The sequence below is a fragment of the Mauremys reevesii genome, linkage group 16, assembly GCF_016161935.1.
Source record: "Mauremys reevesii isolate NIE-2019 linkage group 16, ASM1616193v1, whole genome shotgun sequence".
NCBI lineage: Eukaryota > Metazoa > Chordata > Testudines > Geoemydidae > Mauremys > Mauremys reevesii.
Genome location: NC_052638.1, coordinates 29,458,926 through 29,486,912, shown reverse-complemented (window position 1 = coordinate 29,486,912; position 27,987 = coordinate 29,458,926). Strand labels below are relative to the sequence as shown.

Genomic DNA, 27,987 nt, shown 5'->3' with positions numbered 1-27,987 from the left:
CAATTAGATTCTGCTGCAAGGGTCTAATGTATTAAGCCATAAATATTATAGATTTCCTCTTTCCCTACCTAGAGATACTCAATAGAGAACAGTCATTAGACACAGGATGCTTCCTGCAGAATTAGTTTGTTTTCATAGTGTATATATTGTACACTAAGTACACTAAGTATTGTACACTAAATATGGTAATTTTACTCTCAGGTATCAAAGCATAGTGTATAGGGTGAAGAAACAATTTTTTTCATTAGTCTTATAATTATGTATGTATTTTTTTCCATCATTGTGATTTTATCTGTATGTATATGTAAGTAAGGGTCTGAATGAGCTCTCCCCTACCATCTATTGATGAACTGGAGAAAGAGGCCTCAGGAGTAGACTATATTTTCATAGACCAGGGATTGGCAACCTCTGGCACACGGCTCGCCAGGGTAAGCACCTTGGTGGGCCGAGCCGGTTTGTTTACCTGCTGCATCCACAGGTTCGGCCAATCGCGGCTCTCACTAGCTGCGGTTTGCCACTCCAGGCCAATGGGGGCAGCAGGGAGTGGCGGCCAGCACATCCCTTGGCCTGCGCTGCTTCCCGCTGCCCCCATTGGCGTGGACACAGCCATTGGGAGCCGTGATCAGATGAACCTGCGGACATGGCAAGTAAACAAATTGGCCCAGCCCACCAGGCAGCTTACCCTGGCGAGCCGGGTGCCAAGTTTGTCAATCCCTGTCATAGACACACTGATTTGGGCTAGGTGATCAGCAGACAGACCTGTTTTGCCAAAATGGTCAATTTTTTCTGTTTTGGGTTAAAATTCACTTTAGTCTTGAATACAGGGGTAATGAAATGTGGTTATCATTATTGTATGAATAAAGGGCAGCAGAACTGGGTTTAACACACACTGACAGAAGGGGATTGCCGAACTTGGACCTCACTCACCAAAAAGTGGGTAGTAATGCCAAATCCAAGCAAAAGTCAGAGATGTTGAGGATGGGTGTTTCTTCCTGATGGTATGGACTTTGTTTAAAGAGTCCTAAATAGCAATTGCCTCTCCATCTTCCGCGATTAAAGAGAGAGCTAATCACATTCAATTTAGAGTCCTTGCTTCTGCTCAGTGATCACTAAAACTGAGATCTCTGATAAACTAGTCTATGGTGCTAAACCATACACCTAGTGTGGGGATAGCGCTGCAGTGAAAGAGGATGCAGCAGCAGTAGTGAAGTTCCCCACCAGCAAGTGAAATTGCTAAGAGCTGAAACCACTAAGGAGTGGCCTAACTGGTGGAACCTCAGAAAATGGCAACATAGCTAGAGGTAGAGGTGGCAGCAAAAAGTAGCAGCGGTGGCCCTGGCAGCAGTGAACTGTAGCAGAGATGAGCAGTGGCAAAGGCAGCAGCAAGAAGCAGCAGTGACTGTGGTCAGGGTTCTGTATGAAAGAGACTGTGAGTGAGGCTTTTACCTTACTTTCCAATTTCTTTCTGTTTTGCTTGCCAGAAAGTTTTGCTTCCTTATTTTCTTTGTTTGTTCATAGAAAATATTTGAGAAAATTATCAAACCCAAGAGCTAATATTACTTAAAATATAGTAACCTCTTTTGTCCTCTTTCCAAGGCAGAGAAGGAAGAACATCTCTTCTTATCCCTAGATTTCTTGTGGACTTAGGTGTGTTACATTTCAACAAATATTCTCAAAAAACAGGCAGCAATACTCCCAAACAGGAAAACGAATTTTGCAGTAAAACCAAGAGTTGTACTTAACAATGTCATGGTCAGCTCCATAGTTTTGAACTTTTAAAGGTGGACATTGATGCATATACAAGTCAGTTAACTAAAACCAGCACATTAAAGGCGGAACTTCCAAGTTATGACCTTCAAATGAACAATGGTAGCAAATCTCCCATTTGTTTAAGGACATGGTGTAAACCAGAACTCTCAGCTGTGCTACACTATGTAGTATGTTCTGCACTGCCACTGGTTCAGCCCTAGACCCATGCAACATATGGCCATGTGCTGCTCCTCAGGACAGGGGCTACTGGTTGACAACTTTGGACCACCCAGTCCCCCAACAGAGAGAGGCCTGCAAGGAGTGAGAAGAACTGACAGGAGCTGAGAGGAGATCTCCAGTCTGGAAGGTGTGTGTGTGTATGGAGGGAGAGGAGTGAAGCTGATACCATTTTGACAGCACAGCAAAGGGAAGGATGGAACACAGCTGGTGTTCTTTCTGTTAGCTCCTGCTTCCTGTCCCCTTGCAAAAATGGTATTGGCTCTGCCCTGCAGCATGCCCACTTGCACTAATCCATACAGTGTGAATATGTGATTAAAACAAGCTTTATATTTAAGAACCATAATCAGTCAATTATGGTGTGACACAACAAAGCACAGGTGTTCCACATTAGTCATTTATCACACATTTTCATGGCATGAGTCACACATTGGCAGGTTTGGCTGTTGAGAAGTATAGTTCAAATATAACTATACGATTTACGCTATCACTTTCCCTTGCCCTTTACTTCAAAACCCCCAAACAAATGGGGCCTCCCAAAGTAGGGTGGCCTGACCTAACTTCCACTATTGGAAGGACAATAATACCGAGCAATACTGACAAGAGCTGCCTCGAATGAGGCTGAAACATAATTCCAAAATAACAGGAGAGATGAAAAATACAGTCAATAAGATTAACAGGTAATGAGAGCACTTAGCACAAACAAGTTCTCCCATTGGCTGCCAGAGCTTGAATTTATTTGCTTTTGGTACTCCCACAAGTCACCTTCACTGCAGTTAGATGCCCAAAACTGAATGAATAAGGCAAATTGGACCCTTTGATATTAGGTTGCCTGTACCCAATTCTCTTTATAGTTAAAATAAGACTAACTTTCAACTGATAGAAAAAGTGCATTTTAATTTTTATATTAAACTTAGATGATATAGATATGGATTAAAATGTATAGCTCCTACTGAATTGGGTATCGAGTGACATACATAATTTACAAATATATTTGTATATACACAAATATCCTCAGATCCATAATGCACAGAGCAACAGAGTCCTCATATTATGGCTCATAGTACATAAATACACTCTAATAAAAAACATAAAGGTGAAAATATTAAGTTGACAATCAACCTGTGGATGAAATCTTCAGAGCTTTTCCTGATCTCAAGGCAATAAATCATTCCCAAAACATCAATTTTAATACTGTAATTAGAAGTTTTTGATATGTAAAGGGAACTTTCCTATGATTTTCTGCACATATCATCTGCAAATTTCACACCTTATCTTTAAAGGCAGTTATTGTCATTCAGATATAATATATATTATATGTCTACTAAATTAAAACACAGTTGTAGTTTAATTCTAGCAGTGATGAATTGCTGGAGTGAATTCATGCAAACAGGGAAATTGAAATTAAATTTATCACACTAAAGAAAAGCACTTCCTACCCATGTAAATTAGTAGCTTTTCTGCTAAAATCAATTTGTTTTGGTAAATTATGCAAAAATTCTCAAAGGGTTAGGTAGGTAATTTATTATACTTTTGGATGTTTCATAATGTTAGAAAATGAAATTTATTCACACAATATTAGATGAGTGCTTTAGTGACAATTTATTACAATTAATCTAAATTGTCTATGCTGACAGAACTCCCACCATATGTAGAACATAATCTCTATGTGAGGTGCTCAGGAACAAACTGTACACAAATGTTCTCCCTGTGAGTATAACAGATCAATTACTTCAGCAGTCTAGGGCTGTTCAATTATTTCAAAAATATATAATAAAGGTCAGTATTTTTAGGGAAAAAAAGCAGGATAACTTCTGTTTAGATGGGTAGGAGAGCTGAGGAGGTGCCTGTTTGAAGTTACGCACACGTATCTTGTTCAGCACTTCAGGGCCCTGATCCACGGCCCATTGAAATCAGCAGGAATCTTTCCATTTACTTCAACAGGACTTGGATTAAGTTCCTACAGTTCTGCTGTGGTATCATTCTGCAATTATGCCCTCAGGAAATGGGAAAATCTCAAAGTACAGAAACTGGTATCCATTAGTTTACCCTGAAAATCCAGATGTTACTTTCTTTGGAGTATTTCCAATATTTCCTAGTTTCAGCATGGCTAGAAAAATATTGCAAAACAGCCCTTTCTGCAATAGCTATTCCAGAATAACTCAATGTCTGGACATTCTATTCCAGAAAAAGTGACTTTATTTTGGAACAACTACTCAACTCACGAATGTTTCATTCCAGAATAGAGAATGTCTGCATAGGGGCATTATTCAAGAAGAGCTAAAATAGACTGGAATAATTAATGTCTATATTAGTCCATTTCTCCTATGTAGACCAGGCCCTAGAATAATACTTTTTGCTGTTGAAATATACCTGATCCTCTTTGCAAAATGTTCATGAGCAGATTATGATATTTCTGAACTTCTTCATTATTCAGAAATCATTGGTATCCTTGACATTATTATTTTGCCCTATAAAATAGCTCACACTTTTTTACAAATATTTGAAATTCCAGGTTTTAAAATCACACTATATTGTTTACTGACATAAGTCACATGACATAGCTGTTGTTCCTTACTTCATCTTTTATATAACCAACCAACAGCATCAATTTTGAACATCACAGCCAAAACCTCAGTTTTTGAGACTTTTCATGGTTTTGAGTTAATCGAAAGTATTTGTGCCAGTATAGTGTGACCACTTGAGTGTTCATAGAAAACAAATGTGAAATATTTGTGAACAAAGTGAAATCAGAATTATTGCTTCTGATTTAATCTGAATGAATATTTACACACACATTCATTTCACTCTTTGTAAAATATACAAATCAGGATTTAGAATGGTCTTTCTAAGGCATTTTATTTGTACATGGTGCTTTCAAAAGGGACAAAAGTATGGGAATTTTATCTCTAAGTATAAGAAGATAGAAAAATACACACCCTTCCAACAGAAGTGGCACTTGCTGCATTTCTGTTTGACTTTCTTTTCTGGGGAAAAATGAACTAGGGAGATCAAGTGTATGTGATTAATAAGTGTGTTGTGGTTTCCAGGTGTGACATTACCCAACGTACAATCTGTACTGATAAACACCTATGTTCCCTCAGTTTTCCAGCCTGTATGCCTTTTATACTGGTTGTTGTGAAATCTCTTACTCCTGGCTCACACACAGCCTCCAGCACATAAATCACTCCCAGTTATACTGCAAGAGTGTTATCAGCCACCCTTGAATTACACTGCAGAGCAACACCAGCAAATTCCCAGTTCCAGACTTTTCCCCAAGAAATGTGTGTCTTGTACTGGCCTGGACAATACAAGTTAATATAAAGTCTGTAATTTTATTAATAGAAAATAATATGTACAAATCATGTGATCCAAAATGAAGTTTCCCAAACACCTCAATCCAAAAACATTGGTCTAGATAAAATAATAAAACACTTATTAACTACAGAAAGACAGATTTTAAATTATTGCAAGTAATGAAGCATAAAAGTCTAAATTGGTTACAAGAAAATAAAAGTGAATCACAACTAATGCCTAACTTAACAAGATAGAGTAAATTCAAAGCAAAGTCTCTCTCACCATATATTTTAGCAATCTTACTAGTTAAATCTTTCACTCAAGATCCCTCCCTCAGTCCAAAGCTGTTTCCTTTGTTTTTCATATGTTGTGGTTGCCAGGGGTAGAAAGAAAGGAGGAATATTTTAGGGGTGTTTTCTCTCTCCTTGTATAATCCTTTCTTTTCTTTGAGAATCATCTCCAGCAGAGGTTCAGAAAATATAAAATCTGTGCGGATGAGAACTCCAAGCTGTTTCTTTGTCAAGATGTAGACTTTTGCCCCCACCACCACCCTTTTTCCTACCAAAGAATGTCCACTTAAACAGGTGATAGTCCATTTGATTTTGTTGACACCTGGCTGAGGGGTTGGGTAACCTTTTGTCTCTTGGGAACTGATTTGTGACTCTCCCCTGGACTCAGAACTTGCCTTTAGTAATATCATAAGTAGAATCCTATAACTTTACATAGAGTGTTGTGACACATATTTTTCCAGGACAATAATGATCAGTAAATTATGAGTTTTCAAATAATACCTCACAAGGCATACTTTGTATGAAATTTATCATAGTTTTGTAAAAGGGGTGAACATAGGAGTACAGTCTACCACCCAATGTTTCTTACATTTTGGAAATTCTTACTTCCTCCATAACTCTTGGACACCTCCACTTTCTCTGATTGCTCTCCCACTCTCTTAATATACTTTCATTAGAAAAGACTGACCTTCTCATTTCATAAACTAGTCCATTCATGTCTTAGTAGCTCTAACTAACTTACTGACCTCAGTCATCCTTTCTGTTTTAAAGCCATGGCATATTGTTCTCTGAATATTTAATAAATATTTTAAACAATTTAGGCCATGTGTACACTACAGGTGCTACAGTGGCAAAGTTGCAGCAATTCAGATATGCCAGTGTACCACCATACTTTACACATTTCCAACTTTGATAGAAGAAGGGTTGTTGTTTTTTTCCCATTGATGTTGGTAATCCGTCTCCCTGAGGGGTGGTAGTTAGGTAGATGAAATAGTAGATGAAATAATTCTTCCATCTACCTAGCCACCTCTACACTGTGGGTTGGGGGGATTAGGCCAGATTAACTACTGTGCTTGGGGGAGGGAAGTAGAAATTTTGCTTCCTTAAGTGATGTAAAGTATCAGAGAGGTAGCCGTGTTATATATATACCTGCCCCTGGATATTTCCACTACATGCATCCGATGAAGTGGGTATTCACCCACGAAAGCTCATGCTCCAATACATCTGTTAGTCTATAAGGTGCCACAAGACTCTTTGCTGTTTTAAGTGATGTAGGTCAAGCTAAATTTTAGGTGTAGACTAGGGCTTTTTGCCATATCCTTGACTCATTTCATAATATTTCTTTATTTAGTGGCTTAAAATCCATTGGATGCAGTAATCCATTTTAAATATAAAACTAATAAAAACAAACAAACCCTATGTTAAAAGAAATTTTATTTATGTTGCAAAGTCAAACAGTCAGATATGAAGAAATGGCACAGATGTGTGGTTGCCTGTACAACCTTAACTCTCTTCTATGTACAGCCTGTGCAATGAATAAGACGTGGTCCTGTAGAAAAAAAAATATAAGTATGTGATCATACAATTAAAGACTATATCTTAATGCATAGAGACAGGGGAGCAGAATTAAAGTAGGATGGGCAACAATAAATCTGACTTTTTGAGTGCTTGACCTTGCTACCTAAATATTTTTCGTTTAGTGTATTTCTTGGATATAATTCCCTAGAGGTCTGTCCCCCTTAAGTAAAAATATTAAAAACAAATTATTTTATGTAAATCAGTAACCTTGCCTTCCCTATCTTCCCTGCCCCCACCACCTCATGATACAGGATTAACTATATTATTTGACATCTGGAGAAGGCCATTATCCCAGATGATGGGTGGGCTGCTGACATCATGTGTTGGATCCAAGGGCTGGTCAGGAGGATCCCAACCCATCCTGGTTCTGGCTCTTTCCATCTCCCCAAGAGGAAAGGATGATACCTCAAGTTGTTCCCTCAAAAGTTGGGGAATGGACTCAAGGGACATATGCTGACTATGGTTGGGTTGGTAGACCCTGAACATCTCCCTTCCCCACTCCCACTTTGCTGCAGCTCCTCCAGCAGCTGCCAGATATGAGAGATATGGAAGTGATAGGTATTCATATATTAATAACGATATTCATACTGTAAGTAACCTGAACAGTGAGGTTAAGTTACTATACAACTGGGGTGGGCTATTATAATTTCTTGTAATGCTTGAATTCAGTGGGGACTGTGCAGGAAGACAATAATGGCTAAGTACATAAGAACATCCAAGCAAAGAGAAACAGGGAACTGCAACACAGTGGTACATGGCTGGGCTCCAGGCAGAACTGGAAGAGTTGCTTTGCCTTGCTGGAAGCCTGGAGATCAAAAGAACATTAAAGAGTTAAAAAGCCTTCTGAGGAGAAGTGGGGAGGGGGAGCCCACTTGTTAACAGCTGTCTGAGGAGACAGGCTGACAAAAAAAGGGGCATGGGCTTTAGGAGGAAGTTCAAAGACACTGTGTCTTCCCAGATCCATGGAATGGTGATCCTTAGAGGAAAGCATGCATTGTGTACAGATGTTTTCTCTTAGAGGATTTAAGGAGGCTGTCCAGCCATTGACTACTACTGTCATTGTCCTGGAGGAAACAGAATTGCAGGGTCTGAGCCTGAGGTAATCATGGTTAGTACCAGGGGATTGCAATGTAGGACCCAGTGTGAGAAAATGAGAATCACATGGAACCACCACGAGACATAGGTGATGGCTAGGGACCTGGGGCCTGTGAGGGGCTATACTCAGAGAGACCAAGAGAGTCAGAAGGGCAGTTTGCCCAGTAACTATGACACCAGGCATCCCCAGTTCAATGTGTGTGCTACTATTACTATTGCTTGACCTGGTTCTTTAGAATGTTCGTGTGCAGTTATTTTAGCATGTTGCCAAAAATTTGCTGAAAATGCAAACCGAAGAAAAATGACAGATTTTAAGACTTTATAACTTGGATAAACCTCAATGAAATGTCATGGGACCAAAATAAAGAAAAGAAAAAAGAAAGGCAGATCTCTAGAAAGAGAACTTTCACCCTCCCAGATTTCAAAGACTTGCTGCAAACGATGGAGGTGTTAGCATTTCTTAAATAGCAAGTCATAAGACATTTTTATAACAGAAAATATTAGCCAAACTTGATGAAGGGGGTCACTACTAAATCCCTCTATTATATAAGCATTTTAAAAGAAATATTATAAGAATACTTTTTTCTTAAAAGAAACAAAATAAACTCATTGTATTTTTAAACTTTTGGATCTAATCTGTTTTAAGTATCCACAACAATTTTGGTTCTATATGTTATGGATGGAAGTATTCTGTGTTTTGGAAACATTAAATTACATTTTACAAAAGTGTTTAGAAACAATGTTAAACTTAAATAATGATCTGTCCAACAGCACATTTACATTTTACTTTGTGATACAAAGTTACTTTATTTTCAGTGACTCATGTCTGGGCATATTGTTTCCACTCTACTTCAAAATTATATGAAATATAATAGCTTCATTTGACCAATAGCTCTGCTAACTAAGTATGAATTACTATGTCAACAGACTACAAAAAAGTTCCAAACTTCAGCATATAATGTTATATATTACTGGGTAAGAAAATGTGATGACCTATAAATGACCACATTAAATTGGCCTTTAAATATTGCACATTTCTTCACCTCCTAATTTACAAGAGCATTCCTAAACTCTGAGCTGTAGGAGTTTTAGAATGTGGAGACTGTGAAAGATCTGAATTTCGCAACTGCATTTTCTCTATGAGTAGGACTTAATACATGGACATTTCCCCCTCTGCCCCTGAATATTAGGGTGATATTTTTCTGAGTGATTGGAGTATGAGGTCTAGAGGGTTTTTTGACTCGTTCTCTCTCTCTCTCTCTCTCACACACACATTCACAAGAATCCTTCAGATCCATTAGCAGAGAGTAAAAGTATAGATTACATGGAAGAAGTAGGAGGCATCTTTCTAACCAACATCAATAATTACAGAATTGTGTGACACAATTATAGAGAAGTTGATTTATACCACTTACATTACACATTCCCACCCTACTACAAACCCAAACTGTCCAAATATAAGAGGCACACCTATGAGAGCTTTATAGCACTTAAGATCCAAGAACTCAAAATTGATGCCAGCAATTAAGCTTGGTGTACTTTTCAAGTAAGCACTCTAATTCAGCCTTGGTACAATTTCAAACTACATCTATTAACAGCAGTGATTTGCTCAAATGTGAGTTGTCAATTGGAATCTTTCCCTCAATTCCAGTAGGCTTTGATCAGCTACACTTTCCTTAAAAGTGTTTTGCAAATGTTTTGTTTTATCTAGATAGTCACAAACTTTATCAGGATTCTGATCTAGGTGTTTATTTAAAGTTCAGAGTTGCATGGATTGCATGGGGAAAATCACATGATAGCACTTGTCTGATATTTCGTCTTTGTTCCTGATTGGCCGAGTTTATTCAGGCCAGCTCAAACAAACAGCAAAACAAAACAAAACAAAACAAAAAAATCAATTGAGTTTGTAAAAAGAAGTTTTTTTAGTTTCTCTGGAAATGTCAGAACTTTTGTCCCTCTGAGTCCTAGTGCTGGTTTAACTCCACCACATAGTGGTTTGAGTACATTAAAGGGAAGTGCCACACAATTCTAGTCCAATATTAGAAGGGAAATTTGTTTCCCTGAAGTCAAAATTCTGCTGTTATACTAAAACCAAAGTCCAGTTCCACTTTGAGTCCCAGTAATGCAGTTCAAAAGGACACAAAATCACGTAAGCAAGAACTTGTCTATGGATACATATTGAGATTTGACCATGGGGAAAAAATGTTTTTCATTGGAATATGAACCCTTGTCCTGGTTCAGGGCCTGAGAACTGCCTGTCACATACATTTACAAACTCTTTTTGAACACAGCTTGAAACAGCTTGCAAACCTTTCTACGAGCATCCCTGGGGGAATTTGCATCAAAGCCATATTGAAAATTAACTTTAAGATGCAGGAAAGTCTCAAGCTTCTCAGGAAGCAATATGGAGACATAATGCTGGAACATCTCCTGCCACATTAAAAATCCTCTCTGGATGAACAGAAATTGGAGGGCATTTGGTTAAACATGTGCAACCAGAGAATTCACTCAATTTAATAAAATGACTAGAAATGGCCTGTCATGGTAACATCCTGTTAAATAGAGATCTAATGACTATATTACTCAATAGGATTTTTTTCTTAACAAAAGCTCACTGTTGTAATGATTATTGTTTTGTCTGTCATATTTATGTGGCTAGGATTTTGTAAACCAGATTAAACTTTAAATACATAGATTTTTTTTTTTAAAAAGAGAGGGTATTTTTCTAAGGAAGTACATAGCGAGCTTAACTGGAGCTGGACAACGGGAGCTGATTCCTCACCAGAGACCACATAAAGCATCTCCTATGCACAGGGCTGGATTAATGCAGGGGCTTTTGGAGCTGGAGCCCAGGGCCTCGGGCTAAGGGGAGGCCCGCAAAAATAAATCCATAATTATATACAATTCAGTGGTCACCAACCCATCAATCGCAATCGACTGGTCGATCCTGGAGCCTCTGTCAGTCGATCATGATCTCTGGGCCACTAAAAGTCCAGCAGTGCAGTAGGGGCCAGGCAAGCTGCCTGCATGACATGGCCCCATGCTGCTCCCAGAAGTGGCCAGCAACTGGCATATCTCTGCAGCCCCTGGAGGGAGATGGCTCCGTGTGCTGCCCCCACCCCCAGCACTGTCCCCGCAGCTCCCATTGGCCAGGAACCAGGATGTGGACAGTGCACACAGACACGCTCTTCCCCTCCCCACAGGGGTGTGCAGAGATATGCCAGCAGCCAGCCACTTCCGGGAGCAGTGTGGGGCCATGGCATGTAGGCAGGAAGCCTGCCTGAGTCCTTCTGCACCACCGGTAGGGAGCCACCTGTGGTAAGCACATCTCAGCCAGAGCCTGCACCTCACACCCCCTCCTGCAACCCAACCCCCTGCCCCAGGTCCAAATCCCCTCCTGAACCCAATCTCCATCCCAGATCCTGCACTTCGTCTTGCACCCCAACTCCCTGCCCCAGGTCAGAATCCTCTCCTGCACCAAACTCCCTCCCAGAGCCCATGCCCCTCACCCTCTCCTTCACCCCAACACTCTGACCCGGCCTGGAGCCCACTCCTGCACCCAAACTCCCTCCCAGAAAGAAACTCATATAACAGAGTTCTAAGGTAAGAAGTAGGCTATTTTGAATTAACTTAATTATAGTCTACATGTTTTAAGACTGAAATGTAACCACAGAACAGCTTTATGTAAATTAAAAGGCAAGTTTAGTAAGGTGTTAATAGCCTCGATGCCATAATTGTGATAATTTTGTTTTAAATTAGGAAAAAGACTTCAATATCTAATAGCCCTGGGCCCACAGGAGAGTTAATCTGTCCCTGCCTATGCATACCTTGGTCTGGGACAGGGGTGTTCCCTTGCAGCTGCTACTGCAGCAATAGCAGGATGTCAGCTGCCTGAATCAGCAGTGGCCAGCTCAGTCCCAGCCTCAGAAAGGTCTGAAACTTTTCAGGGAGGAGAGCCTTCCTTCAGTTTTTTAGGGGGGCATGATGGGAGGGAGGCATCTTCGTTCTGACTTCTTCCCCCAAGTTTCCAAAACTTAACGGAACCCTATCTACCATGATCATACCACAATACACAGGACTGGCCTGAGGATTACAAAGAACTTTAGAGAGAGGATTCTTTTGACTAAGCCAAGCTTCTTTGATGCATTTCACATTAAAAGAATGTAGGTGTAGCTGGGACTTTTGTGGGGTTCTCCTCCCACCACAGTAGGGAGCTGATTGATCCATTTTAATGATCAATTCAGGTCAGTTTATATTTTCAATTCCATGGATGCTGCACAAAAGTTGAAAGCAGAAATTTGCCTTGGTGGGCACAAAATCTGGCTTTTAACACAGGAGCCACACAAACACCTGAAAGCCCTCCCCAGCTTTTGGGCCTCCGATAGCTATTTGTCTGAAATTTCTATTGGGATTCCAGAAGCTGTGATAAGTTAATATTTATGACTCATCCACACTCTTCTTGTTCCTTATCCCAGGGTTACCAACAAAATCTCTTACTTTTTCTAACAAAACTGTTTTTATAAGAACCCATTTTTCTCCTGACAGCTTTCTATCTCAGTTGCTAATATAGCCCCAATTATCATACCATCTGAGCACCTCACAATGATACATTAATTCTCACAAAACCTCAGTGAGGTAGGAAAGTGCTATTATTCCCATTTTACAAATGGGAAACAAAAGCACAGAAAGACTAAATGACATTTATTCAATGTTACACCAGAAGCCTGTACTAGAATACGGAATTGAACTCCACTCTCAAATTCTAGGCTAGGATCTTAACCACTAGACCATCATCTTCTAACAGCCTAAGATTTCTAATGACAAAATAATATGTAAAATATCCAAATATAATTTAAAGCAATCTTAACAGCATAGATTTATTTCCATGCTGATGCTACGGTTTTCATTAAGCTACTTTACTAGTAATATGTCCAATCATCTTACATGCGAAAAGTAGCAAATTAACTATTGAAACAACTTTATTTTTCTTTAACCAATTCGTTTAAAAAAGAAGGCAGAATTAACTTACAATAGAAAAACCCAGTTCTACAAAAAAAGGTGGTTGTTCTTTGGAACATTATATGAAGGAGATCAGATTGGGAAATTGAGGTATTAGCAGGTGTTTTCTGTTTTTCCCAGCTAGTGCAGTAGCAAAGAGAAATGGTAGATGAGCAACTTTGTGCTACATGTCACCCACAAGATGGCAATAGTGGGATAATTTTGAAAAAGTGAAAACAGGTCTGAACCTTTCTTCTTTGTTTTTGATGGGGTTATTTGGTAATGGAATTTGGGTCTGAGAGAATATGAGGAGATTGCAAGAAAAAGAAGGAAAACAAGAACAGTGTTTTACCATTTTCCCATTGATAGGAAGGAAGCATAACTTCACCCACAAGCCTAAAGGCTAGTTTTCAAACTTTAATTTTAAATTCTTTAGCTTTCATTAATGTGGCAGAATGTATAGGATTAACATTATATTTTATAAATAAATAACACATATTTTATTTTCTCTTTGGGAGCTCCTATAGCTCTTTTCTCCTGCTATCCACTTACTTTTTTATGAAAATACCAAGCCCTACAAGGTGATGAGCACTTGCTATTATCAGTGGGCCATGCCCAAATTTCCAAATTTGTTTGCTTAAAGTTAGGAACCTGACAGTGGCCTAATTTTCAGAGCTGCTAAACAGTTTCCATTGATGTAGAGTAGGGGTTTGCACAGATAAAGATTGAAAGCCAGATTTTCAAAGGTATGTAGATGCCATAAATTGTAGATTGCTGCCTAAACACCTTTGAAAAGCTGTCTCTGAGTGCCCAATCCTGCAGAGATTCTCAATCTCTGCTCAATCTCTGCTCAACTCCTCAGAGAATGAGGTGAAAATAGAATAGGAATAGACAAATTCCACTTGGTATATTAGAGAATGGCCCAAGCTATAAGGTCTGGTCTACACTACAGACCTATGTCAGTATAACTGTGTTGCTCCAGGGTGTGAAAAATTCATACCCTTGAGTTATGTAATTATACCAACCTTAACCTCTCGTGTAGATAGCGCTAAGTTAACAGAAGAGCTTCTCCCGCTGAGATAACTACCTCTTCTCAGGCAGGTGGAGTAACTAAGCCAATGGGAGAACTCTCTTCACTTAGAGCATCTTCACTTAAGTACTACAGCTGCACCAATGCAGCATTTTAAGTGCAGGACTTCCCTGAAATGCTTGATTGTAACTCTGTAGTCAGCGTCTTTCTCTATAATAAGTAAACAGGTGGTGTTCCCACCCAGCTCTGGATAAAGTCTGCATACACAGGATAGTTCAACAGAAGAGCTCCTCCTCCTTCCATGGGGTTGTAGATCCTGCAGACTGGAAACCTAGATCTGAATGCCTCCACACTCTGAGAAAATTTGGATCTAGATACATGAACTTTCTGGCCTCTTTCTGTAAGAGAAGTATTATTTTTTAAGTTTATTTTTAAATGGTCATCAAAAACCCTATCCTGCCACAGTATCTCTGGGATGATATTGGCCTAGTACCTTTGAACCATATTGATGATATATCAGTAGATCCACTTTCTCACATCCTTGGAAAGCTTTCCTTCAGCTGTAAGGCTCAACATTTCCTTGTTTCTTAACAATCTCAGTAACCGGTTCATTGTCAATTAGGATCTAGTGCAAGACAAAAAACAGAAGCTAGCTTGTGATGTGCAGCTCACACAATCTGATGAGCTTCAGTGCAAAAATTCACGATGAGATTAATATTTTGCTCTAACTCCCATTTCAGGGGCTTTTGTACAGATTGGAATGGTGACTACTGTATAAATGCTATTCTCTTTGGTAACTAAAACTGTCCTGTCATTTGTTCCAATATAGGTTATATGCAACATGATATCTCATTCCAATCAACACTTCATAATTAACCAACACGTTGTCTCTCCTTGATGTATGCACAGCTGTCATTAACTCTAAACATTGGTGTTAAGTACAAACATCAAGGGCAAAATATATCCTTTTGATACAGTGCACGGCACTTCCTGAATTTATCCTTGATGGAAGTCAGTACTGAATAGTGTTTATGCCCAGGATTAAACATCTTGTTGTTCACATAAATATATCATCACTGTAGACATCATTTTGGGGAAGTAGTCATATGATGAGGACAAACAGATACACTAGCATCAGCAGACTGCAAAAAATTAATTGCTTTGCTCTTTCTAGTTCCAACACTATTTGACATTACTCTTTGAATGATGCTCAAAATTATGACAAACCGAGTCATTTTTCAACAGGGAACACTGAAAATCCTCCATCCCTCCACAAAGCCTTGACTCAGGAAATTTATTGATCCAGGATGTTGTTTTTTACAGAATACTCTTTGCATGATGTGACGATTTGGGAACTCTATGTACAATTTAGGCATTTTGTTCAAGATTATGAACTCTCTGTAGGCTTAAATCCTTGTGATTTCTGCACTGTGTTCTGCCTCCTGCTCCTTGTACTAAAGAGACAGGGTTTGGCACCTGTGTGTCTGTCTATGAATATAGGTTGTTAAAGACTATCAGCACCTGAATAGATCTCAGCAGAACTGTATGATAGAAAAAAACAGTTTTCTCCAACTTCTCTTTGGCAGGGGAGTTGCACTGCAATTTGAAGGAATGGAATTTTGCCAGAAACAGGACACAGAAACCAGGTATAAGTGCTAGGATTTTTTTTTAAACTTTCCCTTGTCACAGAAACAAAGGCAGCTTGGGCAGGTGAGAGAAACTAAGGAAAATGCTTTTGTAACAGAGGGGACCTTTTTTTGCCTGAGGGACTAGCTAGGAAAGAAGGGAACTGGTCTGGGGGAGAAGACATGTGAAGGAGGGGAATCCTTGAACTGCCGAAAGGACACTGACCCAAATCTCAAAGAGCACTAAAATGGTGAAAAAACTGATGCAAGGAATGATATACAGGTGTTCTATTGTTCTTTACCTATATCTATATATCTCTTGTGCTGTCTACAGTAAAGCATAATTGTGTTAGAAACCTTTCAAAAACCTATGTATATTTGCTTACACTATCATGTGTTCCCGAAGAGGTAAATTGTAAACCAGGGTGTGCCCAAGGTTGGACTTCTGGGAAGGAGCATGGTTATGCAGTTGCACAGTCTAGGGGAGCCAACTTTAGTCTCAGGACCCAGGCAGATGGACTGTGAGATCTCAGCAGTCAGGACTGGGTCGTAGAAAGAGAATCTGTGCACTCCACATGTGTGCTTAGAAGCCCAGGGCCAGAGACAGTGCCTGGCCTGTGCTCAGACTCAGGATGCTGAAAGCACACAGATCCTGTGTCTTCAGACCAAACACAGAAGCCCGATGAGTGCCCAGAAAGAGGAGTTCAACTAGGTCTATGACACACATAAGTTGGAATTCCCAATAATAGTAAGAGATTGCTCAATAGAAAGAAAGAGCTAGAAATATGTAAGAGCCTGGCCTTAGCCTTGCATCAGAAGCAACAGTGGCTTATGTGATAAACTCAGGACAGACAGCTGCAAGGGAGCGGTAGGAGTCAGTCCCAGGGGGTTAAAAGGCCCTCCCTCCCTTATCAACTGGGAGACAACTACAGGTCAATCAGGTTCAGCTGAGAAAGGGTTACCAAGGTAGCAAATTAGAATCAGCTGAGGGGGAGCTACCTGAGGGTAATTAGGATCAGCTGATTCCAACTTGGGGCTGCCTGAGACCTTTTTAAACCCCTCCCTGGGAGGAAGAAGGGGGGAGAGCAGAGAGAGAAGGAGCCCTACTGCCAGGAGTGCTGGAGCAGCAAGATAGCGAGCCTCACCGGGAGGAGAGGCAGTACTCTCTCCCACAAGGGAGTAAAAATACTTTAAAAAGGACTGGTGGAGAGATGGGGAGCAGACTTCCCCTGTGTCCTAAGTGGGACTATGTTACCCAAGCCTGTCTCACCAGGGCTAAAAGCAGCAGAGGCTGGGGAGACTGAGAAGGTGCCTTGCCACACTTATTAATAAGCTTTCAAACAAGCAAAATAGCAAGGCATGACAAATCTTAGCTCAAGATTTAGATATTTTTTAAAATACCCATGCAATTATACCTACATATTGTGTAGTATCAATTTTTATTTGTGTGAGGGACCAATCCTCCACTGCAGCTGAAAGCAAAAGGAGGAGAGCAATTAATGGGTTAACCCAGAAGACTATTCTACTTCTATTAAAACCCTTTACTGAAACCTTCGCTGAAGCCCCTAGGCGTATAGAAAATGAGAAACCAACTGCAGGGTGAGCAACATAGTGCTGATTTCTTTGTTTCTCCTCTGCTTGTACTACAAAGGAGACGAGATATAACCTTTAAGGAGCATTTTTATCATTCTGGATCCAGAACAAGACAGCACTACTTGTTGCTGAACATCAGCTAAGATCATGTGCATGGAATATGGAATGGTGCTGAATTAGTCTCAGCACCGCATGGTGGCAGCAATACAACATGACATCTTCTCACTGAAATTAACAGTAATATTGTAAACTTTGAGTCAGTTGTGTTTATTTTGTTCTTATTTTCTGTTACATGATTGGCCACTAAACTACGGTGTTGGAAGGGGCTGATTGTCATTGGCTGAAACCAAAAGGAAGAAGTGACAGTATATTAGTATTCAGCACCTAGGGCAGGAAGTCAGCTAAGGCTAGACTTTCATGAAGGCAAAAGCTTAAGTCAAGCTAGAGCAGGAGTCGTCAACCTTTCAGAAGCAGAGTGCCGAGTCTTCATTTATTCACTCTAATTTAAGGTTTTGGGTGCCAGTCATACATTTTAATGTTTTTAGAAGGTCTCTTTCTATAAGTCTATAATATATAACTAAACTATTGTTGTATGTAAAGTAAATAAAGTTTAAAAAATGTTTAAGAAGCTTCATTTAAAATTAAATTATAATTCAGAGTCCCACGGACCGGTGGCCAGGACCCAGGCAGTGTGAGTGCCACTGAAAATCAGCTCACGTGCCAACTTTGGCATGCCTACCCCTGAGCTAGAGGATGTCAGTAAAGATGGACCTTTTAAAGGCATAATAATATTACTGTATGTGATTGGATATTACATGATTTTTTGTAAGGCCAATTAATCCACTTTGATTTTTTTAAGTTAAAAAGTACCATTATGTATATAATAGGTCATTTCAAACTCATGTTAGCTTGTATTCTCCAGTAAACTGTTGCAATAAGTCAAAATGAAAGGTTTACAGACACAGAGCCTGATCCTGCTGGTTCCATTCATTATAGGAGCAGTAATGTGAGTTATGTCTTCAGAGGATTGGGTCCTTAAAACAAAATCCACATTTTCAGTATTGCATATAACTTATTTATTTGTGCATTTTTTATTTATAACTAAACCATGTGATAAGTATACAGAAATATTTGTTACCTCGGTTGAATGACAGGAACCTGAAAAGTTACACATGATTCCAGTGCACTGAACTGTGATTTTTTTTTTTAATTACCATCTTGGCTGAGAATATAGAAAAAAATGGATTCACAGATGAATAAAGACAATTAACTAATAATCAAATCTCTCAAGTAAATTCTAATTTGATACTAATTATATTTCTATTATTGATTACTAAATATTTAATTTGGCCTTGTGGATATACTTCTTGTTTGTTATTTTAAAGATCTTCTGTACATTCATATTTTTCATGTGGTACATAGGAAATCTACAAACAATTCAGCACGAGGATTAGAATCTTGGGAACACCTGTTAATGTAAGTGGATTTCTATAGCATAACAATTGTACACACAAGAGCATTTAAAATCCTAAAATGGAAAGGCAAATGAAAAACTGCTTGCCGTTCTATCAGGCCTTAACTTTCTGCATTTGTCAAATAATAACAAAATATGAAATTAATTCGCTAATAATAAATTTCACTTCTTAGGGGAAGAGAGAAAGCAGCCATGCTATGATTTCAAATTACTTTACAAAGACTCATTGATTAAGTCTCACAACATCCATATGAAAGAAATAAGTATTATAGTTTTACATTTAGGTAAATGGAGGCATGTAGTGGTAAAGAACAAAATTTAATACTGGTCTCTGATTCTGGGTGTCCAACTTTAATCTTTCTGAGCCTGATTTCTCAGAGGTTCTGAGCACTCCTACTGGCTTCAGCTGGATTTTCAACACTTCAGAAAGTCAGACCCACAATTTGTCAATCTGGGAACCCAAAATCAGTGACCACTTTTAAACATTTTAGTTTATATGACATGTCCAATGTCAAACAGGAAGTACATGGCAGAACTGGGAAGAGAATTCAAGTTTTCTCACTCCCCATCCAGTGCGTTAAAGCAAAAGACCAGCTTTTATTGTAAATGGTTACAGTTGCATTATATTTGAGGATCTTTTCTTAGGAATTGTCTTCAATGTGTTATGCAGCTGCATATATGCAGAAGGGTATTTGAGTGTATGGAGGTTATTCCATGGGGAAATTGGGTCACCCTGCTCTGAGAGCCAGTGGACGAAGACTGAGTAATGCAGTCCCATTTGAGCAGAGAGAGATTGGGGAGTCTACCTGGTTGCCTTACTTTGGTCTAGGCTCCCACTTGAGGAGAAAAGCTCCACCAGAACTTTAGGAGTTTACTCCCATGTTTTATAGGAGCCATGGTGAACAGGGCTGCAACTGATTTTGTCAGAGGGGAGCAGACCTGGCTTGGAAGCAGCAACAGAAGGAGTGGATTGGGCCCACAGCTCGCAGCTTTGGACCAAAGCTGATCTGGTCAAGTGGCAGCAATAGGCTAGATTGGGGCTAATGGCACTGGGCCAAAGCAGGTAAGGATGGGCACTGGCAACCCAGCAGATATCAGCAGATGTCTCACAATGGACAAGGTGAGAGGAGCATGTACCTACTGATTGTGGCAGACTTGTGAGTGAGATTTGTTTTGACTGGAGCAACAAGCCAGCCCACTAATAAGAGACTGTGGCGTTTGAGGGTCAAAATTCACCTCTGTGCAGAGGGTCATTGCAAGGCCTCAAAATGTGCTGAAGTGGTGAATAAGCCAGATTTCTTCCTAGGGTTGTGTTTCACCCAATGTGCGTAAGAAATACTCTATGTCAATATCTACCTCTTGATCCATCTCGTCTATTCTCCTCTCTCCTATCCATATATCATAACTATAGTAGCTGGAGGATTATGCCCATGCAATTAATAGCAATAGTTCTATTAAAATAATAGCACTTAGAACATACATCGTGCTTTACATGTTCAGGGCTCTGTACAGACTGAAATGAAGCCCATTCTGTCCACTGTGCTGCCTGACCAGGTGGAAATCAATGACCTGGTGGCACATTCTGAATATTGGAGGGGATATTAAAATAACCATTTAAACAGCTGCTCCATTTGCTCATCTAGTCACTGCCAATATTTAAAGGGACATGATAAAGGTTGACAGTCAAAAATTGTAACCTCAGTTAAATTCTCCAAAAGTGAACCTTCTACCAGCCCTCAAAAAAATTAGAGGCACGAGACAGTTAAAGTCTAAACTCACCATCTGGGTGAAACACAATCTATGAAATTAAGATTAAATGAGACTAGATCCAATTCAAAGAATCCCCCCAGCCCCAACAAGAAATTGAAGTGTTCATGACATGCCTAGCTCTCTGCTACTTTCTAGTCCACACAGTCAATGCCAGCATTCTCTGGAAGTGGATCTTTGTCCCATGGATTCTTGATTCTAAACTTTGTGTCTCCATGACAGAAGAATCCAGCCCTGTGGAACTATTGATCCTTCCTCATCCCATTCCCGAACATATAAATCTGTTGACATTGCCTTAAGACATGTACAATATTTAGCTATGTCACTGAAAAGTGAAACATTATGAAAATAAAGTTTGTAGATTTGAAAACTCTGTCAAAGAGAAGATTCCCAGTATTTTAGGGAATAAATTAAATCTTGACTACTTAAGCATCCTTTGATATCTGGTTTGGGCATCTAGTTTATTGTACTCTGGTAATATACCGGATCCAAGCATTGTGTTTTACATAACACCTGTTAGTGTGTGCATATGGGAGAGACAGATTGCTGCATCACTCTTAAGTGACCTGTTACCTAGCAAATACAAAGTATAGATCACTGAATATGAAATTATATTCCCCTGCTGATGCCCAGATGGCAAACAGACTCAAATGCCAGTGTTGAATATGAGAACATCTCTCCCTTTCTTAACCCTTGAAATTACACAGCACTCACCTAGAGAAACATATTTTTGCCCCACCACAGACTCTGCTCCAAATATTACTTGATCCTCGGATAGACATGCCAAGTAATAAACTGACGTTCACAGAAAACTCAGTGGGTGAGACCAGTGTGGTAGCAGACAGTTCTGTGAAAGCCAGATGACAAACAAAAGCACAGATTGAGTTAGTGAGGTAGAATGGCTATCAGAGACGGTAAGGAGAGGCGGGGAGTGCCAGTCGTTTTGATAAAGTTTATGCCTTACTCCTAGGCATAAAAAAGATAACTTTAAAGTAAATGCATGTAACAGCAAGAATAGATGGTGAATCAACCCTGTTTGTATAAAATATTCTTCAAAGTTCATATTTGCACTTGTTCACACTATCAAAGTCAAGAACAAGTTGATATGGTTTTGGTTAATGAGCCAATTATATTCAGACAAGATAACAATCATGCAGTGTTGTGCTTAGCTAAATTGCTATGTTAATAGCTAGTAGTTTTCTATGCTTCTTGTGTTGCTGACACAATACAGTGAAGAATCTGCATCACTTGTCGGCTTCAGTTTGTGAACTTTCTTTTTTGCCTTCAACTCTCACAAGTGTTTTTCACCTGTAATGAAAAAATACCAATGCTGAAATGCAGCCAATTCCTCTGCTTTTGATATTGGGATTATTCACTTAGTAGGAATGTAACAAAGAGATCAAATGGGGCTTAAAAGCATGAAAAACTAGTTTCTCTGAGAGCTCAATCCTTTCAATGATAGTGGAGAACACTGGGTTATAAAAAAGTAGCATCGTTCAAAACAAAATGCTGCATTCCCTTACTCATGGGATTGGTATGTTTACTAGATCCACTCACTTGGGTGACTCTGTGTGAGGGAGAACACAGCCCTGTGGCTATCCTATACTGTAAGTAGCCCTGCAGAGAACAGCAGATTTGAATCCAGGCTGCCCCACAGTCTGACTCATCCATTTTATGTGAGCGGTTACGGGGAAAGCTGTCTATGGCAACACAGTCTTGTTTTCTGCATAGAGAGCGAAGGAACTTCATACTCTCTCCCCAATCCGTTTTGATTCTCTGTGGAGTCCATGCCTTTTTAATAGCATTAAATGTTCTGAGGACTGAAATGGTTATTGAACATGGAGGCCCATTTTGGCATTTCCAGCAGCATTGGGCTGATCTTTATTGGGTTACACTGATCCGCACATTAAGGTTCAGGAAGGATGCCCCTCTGTAGCAAACTGGTGGGTTGGTCACATGGTTTCAGGTGAGGAGAGGACCCTTTAGTCACTGTTACTCATTTAGTTGAGCATGTCTTTGTTTGCAGAGAGAATAATGTTGCATCTTTAGTGGTGGAGTCCCTGATGGTCTTGCCTTCATTGTGCTTTCATCCTTATGTCCCAGATTCCAGGCCTATTATTAAAAAGAGTATAAGATCAATGATAGGAACATTTTTTTTCCCTTTTGAAGTACATACATCTGCAGCTTAATGCAATATAACCAAGTAATTAGTACAATTTTAAACACAGTAAAAATAATCAGAGGGGTAGCCGTGTTAGTCTGGATCTGTAAAAGCAGCAAAGAGTCCTGTGGCACCTTATAGACTAACAGACGTTTTGGAGCATGAGCTTTCGTGGGTGAATACCCACTTCGTCAGATGCATGTAGTGGAAATTTCCAGGGGCAGGTATATATACATATAAAAGACTTGGCTTAACAAAGTTACCAGAAGGACTAGAACACAAATAACACGTTCAAACTATAAACTATAACATACTAACAGTTAAAGCATATGAAAATATCTAATGATGGAAGAATAGCATTTTCCCTGCTCTATACCTTGTATTATTTTGATTGATTTTACCAGCTCTAGTATAATCACAGTATAACTCACTAACAGCAGATGAAACAACACCGTCTATTTATCATATTTTCCACTAAAGTATCTTTTCCATTTTGTTGTCAATTTTTTTTCTGTCACTTCTTGTTTGCTAGGAGTGTCTTGTCCTGCTAGAAAACATAAAAGAGACTTGATAGCATGGTTGTATGTTGCCCTTTCTTATAATCCTGACTTTTTTTCTAAAAATATTTTATAATAGAAAACAATCTCCTCCATTCAATAAATCTGTGTCTCATGTATATATATGTATGAATAGATATATGTATGTATGTATATATACCAGCCCCTGGAAATTTCCACTACATGCATCCGACTAAGTGGGTATTCACCCACGAAAGCTCATGCTCCAAAACGTCTGTTACTCTATAAGGTGCCACAGGATTCTTTGCTGCTTTTAGTAAAAATAATGTACAGTATCTACTCATGTCATGAGACACAGATTTATTGAATGGAGGAGATTGTTTTCTATTATAAAATATTTTTAGAAAAAAAGTCAGGATTATAAGAAAGGGCAACATACAACCAATACAGTCCAAAATACTCCAGGCTGCACTTGCAGATTCAAAGTGCCCCAGGCAATATATTTTGACCCAACAGAGGCTGATCGTGGAAGATAAGTGTAAGCGAGGGAATGGTCCCGCTATTGTGGGGAACTTTCCGGGATTATACAGTACCCCGGTGGAATGAGCTGGCAAAAAGATCTGAGTCCTCGCTTCTACTTCCTGTACCCAGAGGCCTGCCTGACCTTGAGGGCTCCCCTTCTACTCTTCCGTGTGGCAGAGTCCTCGTAACCCCAACAAGGCTGGGCCCAGGATTCTTGAGGGGCTCAACCCCCAACCTTGCCGTGGTCACTTAGGGCAGGGGAGAGGGTGTCCCCACTCCAGGGTGCTTTCTCTGCACTGGATGTTTCCCTGACCCACTGATCATTACATACAGTGTAAAGCAAATCCAGTTTATTAAACAGCAATCAATTTTAAAAAATAAGGAAAAAATGGGAAAGGTTAAAGGAAAACACATCACTCCGCTCTGCAGCACAAGGACGTCACAACCAGCGTCTCTGGAATGTCAGAGAAGTTCAGTCTGTTCCTCACAAGTCCCAGGCCTCCTTCTCAGGCCCTGGTTGTGCTGCAGGGATGCTGTGGGTCAGACACTTGCTCTGGCAGTGGCTACACACCCTCAGGCTTATGGTGGCAGAACCCTTCTTCCCAGCATCGCCTCTGCCCCATTGGGGTTACGATCCCCCTCCAAGTCTGGCCTGCAGGACCTCTTGGCTGGGGGCATCTCCCTGCACTGGGCCTGCTGCCCAGCATCCCCCTCGCACTTCCCAGCTGCTCACCACACCCGGCTCTGGATTGCTCCAGCCCCAGCTCCAGCTCCATAACTCTGCCTCAGCTCCAGCTCCACTCTGCCTCAGTACTGCTGTTGCTACTCTGCCTTCAGCTGCCTGGGCTGCTTCTCTGGCCCCTCTCGCTCTGGTTGCTGCAGCTCTGCTCCCAGCACTGACCTGCTTCCTGGGCTGCTTTTCTGGCCCCTCTGCCTGGCACGGCTCTGCTCCCCAGCTCAGCTTGAGCCCCTGCCCTTTCTTTAGCTTGGCCCCACTTTGTCTGACCCAGGCAATTTCAGCTCACATAGAGGACGGGGCCCTCCCTGATTAGCCTGCCTGCCCTGTCAATCAGGCTGACCTGGAGTTTTGGCCTCTCCCCATTGTTCCTGGGGACTGTCAGTCTCAGGGTCCTGATTTCCCATTGACCCTTCCCCTTTCTTTTAGTACTGGGAGCTAGCCAACCAGGAAAAAAAGAAAAGAAAACACCACTGAATTTTAGTAAGGGGAAAACATTCGCAGTACCTGCAAGGTACTCACAACCCATTGAAGTCACTGGGACAGATTATCAGCTGGTGGAAAATGACACAGCTCCATTGACATCAATGGAATAACACTGGGTCACCCTACCCGAGGATCTGATCCAGTGAGACTTGAGGGAGCATCCTCAGCACTTCACAGAACCAGTCTCATAAGAAGCAATATGCAAAGTGGGAGTAAAGGGAAGTAAAACTGTTGTAAAGGGGCCCAAGATATTAGCAGAGGGAAGGGATCAGCCCTAGCAAATTGGTGTGCAACTATCTGCTATTTGCGGGATTGTGTTGCATTTTCCAAAGGCACAGCACAACAGAATGCTCCTCAGAATATATTGATATTCCAGATTTGCCTATTCCCCTCTCGCTTTTCCAAAATCCAGTTTTCTCTCCTCATAAAAAATAAAATAAAATAAATAAAAAGCAACGTACAAACCTCCTCTCCCTCCTCCCCCCCCCTGACCTCCAGCTAATATCAACATCAATTTAATCTTAAATTCCACTATTGTCTTCTCCTCTGAACTTGGGGCCCCAACTTCTGAACCCCAAAATTCCACTTACCTAACCTGGGAAAAGCTCAAACACTGGGCAGCCTTCCAGTTCCTCACTGAGGTTCTATACTACCCCGTTAGTCAGTGCCTTCATGTTTCTCCTGCTGTGTGGCACAGGGACTTCTGGCAGGGAACCAGAAAAAGGTGTTGGCATCATAGGACTGGCTGGAGCTACTGTATTATGCAGCAAAGGTCCCAGGGAGGTGCAGTTTAGCAGCACTTTGTCAGGCACAGACTGAAAACTAGAGCAGAAAATGGGATTTATTTTTTTTCTGCAGAAACTTCCCTTTTTGGCAAAATCCAAAATATTTTCACCAAAAGCTGAAATAGTTTGATTCCGAAAAGGCCTTCTTGGTGCTTCATTGGAGTTGTCTTTTGTATGCATCATTTTCCCATTTTCCTCTACAGACTGGGATCGCTGGTTGGACTATATCTCCCGTCATTCAATATGGTCTGCGTGAGGAGAAGCCGTGAATCATGGGAGATGAATTTCTCCCAGCTAGGGAGCCCAGGAAAATGGGGAGATGAGATGACTGAATTACCAATCCCATGAGTCACCATGGAAGCATATCTGAATAGAAAATGTCAGGGTTTGGCCAACATTTTTCAGTTTTCTGCCATAAAAATGAAAACACTTGGGGGTTGATGCATTCGATTTTCCAATAAAATCAAAATGTTTAATGGAAAGCAGACACTTTTTGTGAAAAATAGCATTTAGTTGAAAAGCCAGTTTTCCACTGAAAAAGTTTTGAAGGAAAACTGTCAAATAGTCCTATCAAAAACAGTGGCTAGAGACACATGGGACTAGGAATGCATCAGTCTTCTAGTCAGCATGTGGAATTGGCCTAGTGAGCAAATGGCCAGTGGTCCAGACTGGGCTTGAAGAAACTACAATTTTACATAACATTTGGAACTACTTAGTATAAAATCCTATGAAATTTAAAGTGTGTTTGTGTGTGTTTATGTATATATATATATACACACATACACATTTGTGAAAGGAGAAGACTTTAAATGTAAATGGGTCTTTTTCTCTTACTGAACCACTGATTCAGATTAAATAATACACACATTTCCTCTCTCTGGAACCAAATAGGTCCTGCTTCCCTCCCTCCCTCCTGTATTTTAGACATCCACTGAAGATGAATCAACCATAGTCAGTTGAGGAACATTGTTCTGACAGCTTCAGGAATAAAGCTGAGACTCGATTTTCCTGCTGTGGCATAACAAATGCCTGTGGACATGTAAATATAAAGATGCTTAATTATTTACAGTTCAAGTTAATTTTCAAACCAAACCTCATTAATTTTTGTAATCCTGGAACTCAATGTGTCATTGCAGCAAAGATATTAAATTAAAATATCAGATTTTGGTAATTATATGTGAGTCTCATGAGGCAGCTGGAGTGTAACTAAATATTGTTATTTACTTTGGAAAATCATAATTATACCTATTACAGTTATGATCCTGAGACGTGATTAGGGAAAAAAATTTTTACCACTGGAGGTCTACCAATAGGGCACTTTTCAGGGAGCTAAGAGTAAATTAAATAGAAAAAAGGAAATTAACTGCAAACCATTCTGTTTAAGAAACGTTAAGATTATTACTGAACTGACAGAAGCAAGAAATATCAAAGGGAAGAATTGAAAATGTTTTTAATTCACTACCATTTTTTAAAATCCTCTTTAAAATGTTTTGTGTGAGTAAGATAGATCATAAAAGGCACCTGATTGATAGCACTGAAGAATAAACTTCTTTCTTTATCTATAGAGCAGGTACACACAGCACCAGTATTAACTTCCCCACACTGCTATTCATTATGTCCTGACTTGGAGTGACCATTTCTAGGGTTGGCTTCAAACTTCATATCCATTCAGTCCTTTGCCTTTGTCAAAGAAGTTTGCAGCCTTGAGATTCTACTGGACCTTTGTCTCCAGTAAGATTTTTCAGCAGATATGGCCAAAAGTGTTTTTTCATGAGTGTATAACCAGGAAATTATGACCTTTTCTTCAGAATGTGTACCTCACCATGTTTATACATGGTATTGTCAGTTTTAGGTCTGGGCTTCTCTAATGTTCTCTTTGGGCCTATCCCTGAAGACCACCTTGAAATTTCAGCTACTTCACAATATGTCATTGCACCCATGCTTTATATTCTACGCTGGCTTCCAGGTTGGTTTTAAGTGAAATTCAAGTTATTGATTTTAAATTAACAGCAACAACTAATATTTTATACTTTTCCCATATATAAT

At 40.0% G+C, this 27,987-nt stretch overlaps 2 long non-coding RNA genes across 3 annotated transcripts; one reads left to right on the top strand and one right to left on the bottom strand.

The window, feature by feature from the left end:
- Window positions 1-6,990: 6,990 nt before the first annotated feature.
- Window positions 6,991-18,715, bottom strand: LOC120384708. 2 transcript variants are annotated; one of them, XR_005589047.1, is made up of 5 exons: window positions 18,631-18,715; window positions 17,319-17,371; window positions 14,768-14,899; window positions 14,540-14,672; window positions 6,991-7,122 (listed from the first exon to the last, which is right to left on the bottom strand). It is a non-coding gene; the product is annotated as an uncharacterized LOC120384708 (long non-coding RNA). The 2 variants fall into 2 exon arrangements; XR_005589046.1 differs by lacking the exon at window positions 14,540-14,672.
- Window positions 14,531-21,080, top strand: LOC120384707. Its single transcript, XR_005589045.1, has 4 exons — window positions 14,531-14,674; window positions 15,861-15,920; window positions 18,915-18,968; window positions 19,857-21,080. It is a non-coding gene; the product is annotated as an uncharacterized LOC120384707 (long non-coding RNA).
- The last annotated feature ends 6,907 nt before the right edge of the window (window positions 21,081-27,987 follow it).